General features: G+C 40.8%; 1 protein-coding gene across 6 annotated transcripts in view; it reads left to right on the forward strand.

Annotated features, from left to right (window-relative positions):
* The first annotated feature begins 7461 nt into the window (after positions 1–7461).
* LOC121877541 (zinc finger CCCH domain-containing protein 18-like) overlaps positions 7462–10999 on the forward strand; it is a 42264-nt gene continuing 38726 nt past the window's right edge. For all 6 annotated transcript variants that reach the window (XM_042383331.1, XM_042383335.1, XM_042383333.1 and 3 more), the window contains exon 1: positions 7462–7596. The gene's annotated coding sequence lies outside the window, so the exon portion shown is untranslated. The remainder of the gene's footprint in view (positions 7597–10999) is intronic.

Genomic DNA, 10999 nt, shown 5'->3' on the forward strand with positions numbered 1-10999 from the left:
CCTCTTTTCTCCCTCAGGTACTCCCTGCTAATGTCCTGCACCCACCTGCTGTCGTAGACCCAGCTGCTGTCACGAGCCCTAATCCGCTTCTGCTGACGCTTCTGCTGACGCAGCCCCTGCTCCTGACCCAGGCCCACACACCCCAGCAGGCGCATCTGACGGCTCTGTACCTGCCATGAGGGAAGCACAGCATTCATCGCCTCCACACACCCTTTTTCTCCCTCTCTTCTCCCACAGATAGTGTGTATCTAGACAGTTGTATCCAGCGACAGGCTCATCCACGCCATCGCCGTTGTCTCACATGAGGCATGCACCGCCCGTTCTGCCTCACATGTGTTAAGCAACCCTGCAGACAAAAAGTCTCCTACACCGCCTGGAGGGAAGGGGGAGTATTGTAGTGGATTTCTACCCTACAAACGCTGTTTGTCGCTGAGTAGTCGACCCCACCAATTCCCCAGTGTATGCCTCGTGGTCTGGGTCAACCAGCGCCGCCATACATCACAGAGCAGGGGTCAACTACTAAGCCACGCCTACCCCCCGCTATTTAAGACTTGACCTCGTGGTGACCTGACTCTTTTCTACCTACACCAACCAGCCAGCAACACCTCCTCCGCCTGCCTGGTGGTCCTCGCTCCCGCCGGCGAGCATGGCGACCCACAAGCTGTCCTTCTCTGAGCATCCTCACCAACCAGCTCTCTCTACATCACGCTTGTAACCTGCTGCCTTCCCAGCACCAAGCTGCATTGTACATCCAATACAACATGTATATAGAGAGCACATTGTGAGTTTCCTTTCTCCATTCCATCCTGAGTGTGAACCAAACAATATCATCCCCACAGTTTAAAGGGTGGCGTGGCCGCCTGGACTCCAGGAGATCGCCCTCTTGAGTGATGCTGAGAGGACCAGCCCTCCTTCCTCTCGAGTGATTCTGTAAGGAGCAGCCCTCTGCTCGCACTGGTAAACACCGACTCACAATCTTGTCCAAGAATTTGTGCCGAGACAATTTACGCAGTACTGTAATGTTGTCTCTTGGAACACCATACTGATCTGCATTGACCCGCACTTGTAAGTACAGCATAAGTGATGACATACCCCTCGGTACTGAAATATTGTTGACTAATTACGTCAACTCGTTTCTGCCTAACCTGGAGTAATAAGACAAAGCAGAATGAAGCGAAGCTAAGATTAATAGAGTTATGAACTTTGTGTTATGTCAGTATGTTTAATAAATTGTAATCAAGATAAATTTGTGTGAGAGTAACTAATTATGTATCAGATGAATCACCATGTAATATTATGAACATCTCCTACGCAGGTTTTGACCACATCAATAAATATTGAATGCGTCAAAAGGCGGGTTTCAATCATTCCCTTCGACTTGCCCTCACCTGAACGTCCTTAACCAAGGCATTTAAATATCATTACCACAAATAATACACTGCACGATGACAATATAGTGCAAAAAGTTATGGTACCGATCAACCTCTGAAAACGGCGCGCTGCGCTATCAATGTACCAGATTCAGCTACCTGTACAATGAAAGACAAAAGTCATGTCGTGAAATTTGGTGAAAACATATGCACTCTGCCATGTGGTAGGGGGCTCTCATTATGTTTCACGAGTTATATTTAATCTACGGACAAAACAGAGCCACGACTTTTGTCTTTGATTGTACACAAATTACTTTTCACAATATTGTACTCACCTATGTTGACTATACAGTACAGTATAGTAGTAAATGTGTTGATATTCTATATTTAGTCGTCAAGTTTGATTTTCTTTGGGGGACTTTTGCAATAAATAAGTATTCAAGTTTGGGGCCAACAACGCCTGGTACTTTCCGCAGTAATATTTCTATCACTATCTTACTGCCAATGTCATAGGTCAGGAATAGATTTAAATATTCAGTGGGGTATGCATTATTATTATTATGTATATTCTCAGGAACCACACTACATGGCATGGACGTAAATTGTAATCACTTTCAATATCTCCTGGGGATAAACACTCCCCGCGCATTTTTCAAGATGGAATCATTACCTTCACTATCACTTATTAGTGTGTTATCACTCGAATTTTTGGTGTCTGAAACCTAAAAATCACTCCTGATATATATAAATATAAATATAAATATAAATATTATATATATATATATATATATATATATATATATATATATATATATATATATATCACTCATTTTCTAAAATAAAATATCTATATATCTTTAAAAAATTGCGGATGGACCACAATAAAAACTTAAGCACGGCGAAAATTTATTACTTCCATGGAAGTACAAATTATAAATTGAATTCTGAAATTTCGGAGCTCAAAAAATTCATTAGCGAATGACATGATATGGCATTACCCATACAATCTCAATTATTATAAGTCAGTTATTCTATTTGAGAATAAAAATAGCCACTCGCCAGCCAAATCAGGCAACAACGAGATTTAAAATATATAATTTCATCCCCGCATTTGCAAGCGCGTCGGAGGAGCGAAAATTGATGCTCTGAGTTAAGGATATCCCGGGAATTTGACATATTAACCTTTTGGTAAAATTCACAAGAAATGGTATGAAAAATATATGCAGTATTCTTAATCTGTGTTTTCGCGTTGCAAGGAAGGCCACCTTTTAGACTTGAACTCGGTTTGTTTGGCAGTTACTCCTGCAATGGCTTCTTCTGTTCACAGATTCTCTGTGTGCTAACTATTTCCCGAATACTTAGTTGCTCTTGAGGAACATCATCTGGTTTAAGGCCACCGAAGCGCACAAACTTGATTTCGAGCAAGTTTGCCTTTAATCATTCCACTTCTTGTACCTATCTTCTAACACCATTCTCTTCCTTAGAAAGCACAACTCCAGTTAGATTAGGCGGATCTCATTTGCTATGGTCAAACTGCGACACTGGCGCTGCAACATTATTTCCTACGTCAATTGAACGGAGTGATTTTATTCTGCGGGCAAGCATCCTGCCAGCCTGCTGGATTAGGATAAAAGTAAAAGTACCTGTAGTGGTTCCTGTCTTTCACTTTTGACAGGATACAGGTTCTCTTCATCGTCATAATTATGCTATGCAGTTGTCGACTGTTGTTACAATAAGAAACGGCTTCTGCAACCGGCATTGTAAGTCTACTGTCTGTTGCTGTATAATAATATTGTGCAGATACAAGAATAAAAGTGAATAAAATAACAAGAATAAAAAACAAGAATAAAAGTGACTTAGAATGTGTTGAAATATAAGTATGCGGTGTCATAAAAAAATGTTTACTGCACTTTTTGTTTTTCAATTAAGAAATGCAGCCATGCAGCAAGCCAAACACCACATCTTGGTTGTGTTAACAAACATAAGGCAAAGAACTTATTTACCTGTGGTGAAGTGTTTGACATCCAGATTCTCAGGTTCATCAGGATCCTCAAGTATAGTCACGGTAGTCGGCTGTCTGCACTTCGGTTATCTCAGGAAGAGGCTCCCTGTCACCCAGAACTTGTCCTCAAAAAGACGTCCAAGTTCACCTTCCTCAGTCTCTGCTCCAATTATCGTGAGAAATTCAGCTGGCAGCTTTGATTTTAGAGGGGATCATGTTTAGGTGTTAGAGCTTGGTTAGGTGCCATTTTGATGGTTTCATGGTTATTGCTGTTCATTGTCCACTGTACAAATCGAACACCCATAACTATACTGGACACATTTTGTCTTTAAGTCTGCATTACTTCGTTCAACAGAGCCCTGATTGCAAGACACGTGGAGCTCATGTGCAACCTCGGCCGCTCAAATTCAAAACATTGACAAATACCTCAGCCGCTGTCTTGTACTTCAGCGAACTGATAATGTGAAATTTACTTAAATATTCAACGTAGTGGAATATAAAACAGTAACACCCATCTTTTAAGGTTTGCAGGTCCTATCTTCAAGAAGGGCGATCGTCAATTCACGAATAACTATCGACCGGTGAGCCTGACCAGCATAGTATGTAAAGTACTTGAGAGCATTATAAGAGATGCCATGATGGAACATCTACTACGAAACAACTTTGTAAGGGATTGCCAACACGGTTTTATGCCAGGGCGCTCCTGCTTAACACAATTACTCAAGGTACTGGATGTTTGGACCCAAATTCTGGAATAGGGTGGTTGTCAGTTGTCACGGGACTTTCAGACCGAGAGGAAGGGCCTATGGAAACTCGTCGTGTAAAAATGACATATATTACACTATTACATTCACAGAGCAAGTTTGGTAAATTTGCATTGTCACACCGTTCACTTTTAGCAAGTAAAAAATCTATTTTTCTAGTGTATTTGTGTGTGTTTAGACCGAGTATGACCTTCATTTTTGGCGGAAAGTAGCCTTTTTTTAACGAATTTTTTTTCGTTTGACGTTTTCCGAAAAAAAAGTGGCTGAGCGACTAAAATATACAAAAAAAAAAAACACTAGAAAAACCCAAACTTAACCTAACTTAACTGACTCTCACCATATGATGGAATCACCTATTTCTTACCTTATTGGGCTGGGTCTTGTTCGTCGTTGCATTCTGAGATTCTTACCCAACGCCACATATGTTGGTCTTTGCGATATTTACATTCCGTCTTGCTCTTAGTACACTTTACTGAGGTTGGAAGAACACCATGCGATCGAAAAAATGCTATAGTTTCTACGGTTTTTTTTCCCCAACACTCGCAATCAGCTCCATATACTTTAAGTGACAACCATCGCAGACCTCCATGGTCGGAGCTGAACTTGAATTTCAAAATATGAGACCCAAAATAAAACTCGATTTTTGATTGGGCCAAATACACTCTGAATTAGCAAAAACTCTTTTGATTGGCCGCGTGATGTGTACGGGTACGCATGCGCGTCATGATTTATGAAGGAGACGCGAGAGACACTGAGAGCCAGACGATAATGGCGGGAAATAATGGAAGAAAATAGAAATTTATTTGGAAAAGCTATCTCCGTTATTATACATTTCCGCCGGTAATGTAATAGATGAAATTTATCTTATAACTAGACATCTTATTCGACTATGATAATAGATCAGTGGTAGGAATGAACGGTGTGTAAACGCAATAAAACCGCAAGTTTTCATGTCCAAATATCTCCAATTACTTCACGCACAACTCAGCGGCTTTTTGTACCCCACGTCGTCGTGTGTATACTGGCCTGGAGTTCCTGGTTCTCTGCGCTGTCCGGGTTCAGTCGGTGGCTGACGCTGCTCTCCCGTGACCATCATCACCACCACACGAACATGGCTCGGTTGCTAACTAATTGAACTAATCCTAATACAATACATTAAAAGTTTTACACCTTATACCCTATAAAACAGAATATGGCTCTTACATAATGTTTTTACAACCAAAACTAAATAACACTGATATAAAAAAACAAATCCAAACATTAGAAAACTTGTATAAGCATACAGGCCGTGAACCACCCTCATTGACATTGGTCGTTCTCGGGTATCACCTAATTAGCCAATCATAGACAGCGGTGTGGGCCGACATGAGACAGTGGTAATATCGACAATATATATATCTAGATTTTGCCAAGGCTTTCGACAGTGTACCCCATGGAAGGGTACTGGATTCAGGGAAATGTCCTGCCGTGGATCGGAGACTTTCTCCATGGCCGCAAGCAGTGTGTGGTGATTAATGGCACGAAATCATCATGTGTATCCGTCATAAGCGGGATACCACAGGGCAGTGTATTGGGCCCGCTTTACTTTTTACTTTTATCATCTTCACCACTGATCGGCTCGTTAGCCGCTTGGGCGATCGGTCACGTCTCTTACGCACTGTTGGCAAGTACTGGGCATGCACCGGCTCCTGAATGTACCTGAACCTGCTCCAGTGTTGGTCAAGTCTTGTCTTGAAAGAGCTCACACTCGGTGCCGTCACAACACTTTCTGGTAGATTGTTCCAAGAGTTCACAACTCTCACTCTGAAAAAGTTTGCCCTCACAGTTTTCTGGACTTGCGGCTTCTTCAATCTTGAGCTGTGATCCCTTGTGGGGCGAGCGTCCGCCAGCTCCAAGTAAGGTAGTGCCCCTTGAGATGCTTATACACCTCAATTAGGTCACCCCTTGCCCGTCCGTAGTATAAGCTTGGCAAGTTCAGGTGCCCCAATCTCTCAGGGTAGCTGGGTTGCCGAAGTGCAGGCACCAGTCTGGTGGCCTTCCTTTGAACATTTTCAACCAACTGACAGTTTGTTTGCATTCCTCCATACAAATGTTTGTGGATGACGCTAAGTTATTTCTGGAAATTAAGAACAAAGTAGACTGGGAAGAGCTGCAGAATGATCTCTGTGAGCTTCAAGAATGGTCGAAGAAATGTCTGCTAAGATTCAATGTCACGATAAGGAGGCGTATCACATGTCCCAACGGGACGAAGAAACTGCATTAATTGAGACTGAATGTGAAAAGGACCTAGGTGTGTATGTTGATAATGAGCTGAAGTTCTCGGGCCATTGCGAGAAGAACTAAATTATTAGGTCTTATAAGAAGCCCGCTCAGATATCTAGACGGTCCATCCCTCGTAACAATCTTCAATAGTGAAATGCTTCCCTGTCTGGAGTAGTGTCACCCCGGCTGGTCCCCGAGATATGCTAGGGACTGTCAGTTGATTGAAAATGTCCAAAGGAGGGCCACCCTGAGAGATTAGAGCGCTTGAAAATGCCTAGCTTACACAACAAACGGGCAAGGGGAGACCTAATTGAGGTGTATAAGCATTTCAAAGGGCACTACTCAGTCGAGTTCCCTTACTTGGGGCTGGCGGATGCTCGCCCCACAAGAGGTCACAGCTTAAGGTTGAAGAAGCCGCAAGCCCAGAAAACTGTGATGGGTAACTTTTTCGGAGTGAGAGTTGTGAACTCTTGAAACAATTTGCCAGAGAGTGTTGTGACGGCACCGAGTGTGGGCTCTTTCAAGACCACAGACTTGACAAGCACTGGAACAGGTTCAGATACATTCAGGAGCCAGTGCATGCCCAGTACTTGCCAACAGTGCGTAACAGCGACGTGACCGATCGCCCAAGCGGCTAACGAGCCGATCAGTGTTGAAGAGGATAAAAGTACAAGGTAAAGAGATCTATCTACCTACCCTCGCTCATCGAGATCTTTTACAGAGGACGAACAATGACTCCTGAAGCTGTGTCCCGTCTGCATCTTTTCTCAGTACATCCCTCACGCCGTGAAATGGGTTATAATTTGTCCAGATGATAAATTGGGCAATTTCACAAATGGGGAGTAACATACTGTATATACAGTATGTATGAATGCACGAGCATGTATTGTACACTATGTATATATGTATCTGTCTATCGATCTGTATAGTGAACTAATGTGAACTTAAATGACAATCTTACTGAAAAAAATATATATGTGAGCATGTATGTATGTATGCATATATTAATTTATCTATCTTCCAGAAGGCATGTAGTGTTTACAATAGGGCGCTGTTAGTAAGTCTTCTGTTGGTGAGGGCCGCTGGGAGTGTGCGGCAGACCAACTTTGTTTACGGTGGTACAGTGAACACCAGCCAATGTCCGCACAGTTATAACACCTTTCTTCCATAACCACTCACCCGGAAACTACGATAAATGGTAAATTGTTGTCAGCGAAGTTGAAATTTATGGTGTGAGTGGACTAATTGATGAGTATGAGGTGGGTGGTGTGAGGAGTGAGAGGTAAGTTGAAGTTGGGAGGAAAGCGGCCGCCTTTCTAATGTCCAGTGGGTGAACTTGCCTCCTTTACACACTCGATTAGGGTACATAAAATTACTTTATTGGGAAACTTAGTAAGGAATTAAACAATTTTGGAATTGAGTGGGTGTGCAACTAATTATCTAACCACCGTTTTGAGTAAAAAAAAAGTTGGGATATACTGTATATCACATTGTCAAGTAAACTTCAAGCTTATCAATATGGGATTCTTTATTAATTTAGAACAATAATATGTATCTCAAAATGATTTTCTAACTTATTAGAGTCCATAGCAAGGCATTCTTTATTTTATCCACAACTGATTATATTCTTGTGAAACTGCAAGTAGGCTGTGGCCTCCATGCCTTTGGTACTTCGGTGAATTGACAAAAGAAAATTGATGGTAAGGCTTGAAGAGAGTGGTCTGGCTTTAGCAGCTACCAGATGAACTTTCTCCAAAGAAGGTAAAAACTCTCTTACCTCGAGAAACATAAAACATAGTGGATACAGGTACCACAGCTGTATGCCAAAAATCACACTGGATATAAGTACAGCAGCTGTATTAACGGTCTGTGTTAATGGTTAGGTTATAGGGTAGGTTTGGTTACGTTAGGTTACATTACATTTGGTTTGGTTATGTTAGTTTAAGTTAGATTAGTCAGAAAAAAGACCACCTTACTGCAATTATACTCTGCCCACCATGCATGTGCATTAGGCTGCCATGCCAATAGACATCAAGGTTTTGCATATGGCTGCTGTACCTATATCCCGTGCCTTTTGTAGGATAGAAATTTTGACATTTATAATGGGAAGATGATGGACAAACAAGACTTTAATTATTTGGCCAATGCCTGAATTTTTATTCAGCACAGGGAATCCCATACACAAGGGGTTAAACTTCACATTCTCCCTGTGCTTTGCACCCCATCCCACTAATGAACAATGTTCCTTTAATTATTATTTTATCACAGTGCAGACTGAATTTTGTTTTGTGAACCAGCATCAAAGCAATGTGCAGATGTGCACCAATAGTAGAAACAAAAACTACAGTATATTATATGGTACTACCTGTATGTTTATTTTAAAGTTATATACCATAGATATGGAAGAAAATTTTAAATAGAAAGGATATAAAAACAAGGGATCATTAACAATGTCTACTGCTTAAAATGTTTATGTGTGGCTGGAAAAGTTAGGTGCTTGGTACTGGGTGCTGGACAACTCATACCCAAGCAAATCATACCCATCAGAACATGTCAACACGTACCCAATTACGAGATAACTCATACCCAATTTACTAGACAGTTCATATTGGTGACACATAATCAAGTCGTTACGTTACTTACAGTATACTGGTCTTGTTTCCGTGTGGTTGTGACTTTTTAAACAAATCTATCCAGAATATCATTAACATACAATAGCATAACTAATTGTATAAATGTTGGCCAGTATTCTCACTCTTCGTTCTTTTATAAAACTGTATCCTTATTACTAGTGTATTTCATTCTTGACGTTGACATGTCAGAAGAAGAAATTCCTTATGATGTCACGATGTCAGCCACTCCATAGAACAAGTTCGTTATACCAGAAGAAGTACCAGAGAGGAGCCCCGAATTATATGCTTTATACTAACTGATTTGTTTACAAAAAGCTGGAGCTGGAAAATCAATCTGTTTTTATGCAGGTCTATATTTTGTTGACTTAGACCATTTTAAACGTTTACATCGTCCAGTTTATAAATTGAAAATGCCAAATCTATGAGCCTGAAATCTGTAAATTACACTAAAGTTATTCTAAACCACATACAGTAGTGTGAAATATGTACAGTCAAAGACAAAAGTCGTGTCGCGGTTTTGTCCGAAGATTAAACATAACTCATGAAACATTATGAGAGCCCTACCACAAGGCAGAGCGCACCAAAAGTTTTAGCCCTGCATATTTTTTCACCAAATTCCACGACACGACTTTTGTCTTTGACTGTACTTATAATAATAATAATAATGATTAACGGTTTATTGAAAGAGCTTGGCAGCCAGAAGGCTGAAAATATACAGTTGTAGTGCAATGCTTGTGTGACAGAATAACATAACTTATGTAATGAGATGCAACCATTTTAGATCACTGCATTACATTTCCCTATTTCACTGCACTTTCCTACAAGATTTACATGATCTTTTTTTTTTTATCATAGATAAAGCTAAAATGCATGGTATCTATACTAATAGGTATGGATTATCTTTTGAATTGGGTGTAAGTAATCTTGGGTACAAATTATCTCGTGAGTTGGGTACGAGTTATCTTGAGTACGAGTTGTCTTGGGTACAAGTTGACCTTTTTGGGTACGATTTATCTTGGGTGCGAGATGACCCGAACCCCTTGGTACTCTATGGATGGCCATGCAAGTGTGCAGCCTAGAGGCAACATTTATACAGCTACTCCTTGACTTACGACCTACTCGACTTACGACCACCCGGACATACGACCGCCCCAGTCGTACCCAAAAAAATTTAAAATTACGTATTTTCGAGTCCCGACGTTAGTGACTGCGCTGTGTACTGACAAAATTTTCGTTTTGTGGTGCTGAGAAGAAAAAGAGACACCCATTTTAGATTTTCTATGTATTATTTAAGCATTTTCGACTTACAACCAATTTGACTTACGACCTGGATTTGGGTCCCTAACCCCGTCGTAAGTCGAGGAGCAGCTGTATATACCTTTACTGTATAACTTTCCAGTTACTGGTACCCTGTAACTGCCTCAGTGGTTACAGATTAGCGGAAGAGGATGTAGTGAAGAGTCATTCCAAACTGGTTAACACAGTAGATGGAAAAGGTGAAGAATATGGGCTTAGAGTTAATGCTGTTAAAATTATTAATTTTTTTTAATTAGAAATAAATCTTGAAGGAATAACTAAGATGGGCAACAAGCAACAGTACAGTAGTGCTTTATGAAGGTTTTATGCCTTAACCAGCAACTTGTGGACACTTACTAGAGAAAATAATGCTTTCTTACCTTATAAAAAGTAAAAAAAACGGGAATGAATAAATTTTTCATAGATTATGGATGACTTGGGTTACAGATTTCTGACTTTTGCAGATACTCTCCCCTAAGTCCACTTTCGGGTTGCTGATGAGTATCCATTGTTACAAATGTCAAGTAGTACAGAATTGACCCACAGAGTAGATGTAAGGTGGCTGGGTGAGGTGTCCAATAAGGTGTCATTTTGTGCTTGGTCACCTTGTTAGATCACTACACACTACAGTGTGCATCATCTCCAAATTTTCTTTCGTAAATCACCCTTAAA

Source organism: Homarus americanus, unplaced genomic scaffold (genome assembly GCF_018991925.1).
Source record: "Homarus americanus isolate GMGI-L3 unplaced genomic scaffold, GMGI_Hamer_2.0 scaffold14655, whole genome shotgun sequence".
In the NCBI taxonomy this organism is placed as follows: Eukaryota; Metazoa; Arthropoda; class Malacostraca; order Decapoda; family Nephropidae; genus Homarus; species Homarus americanus.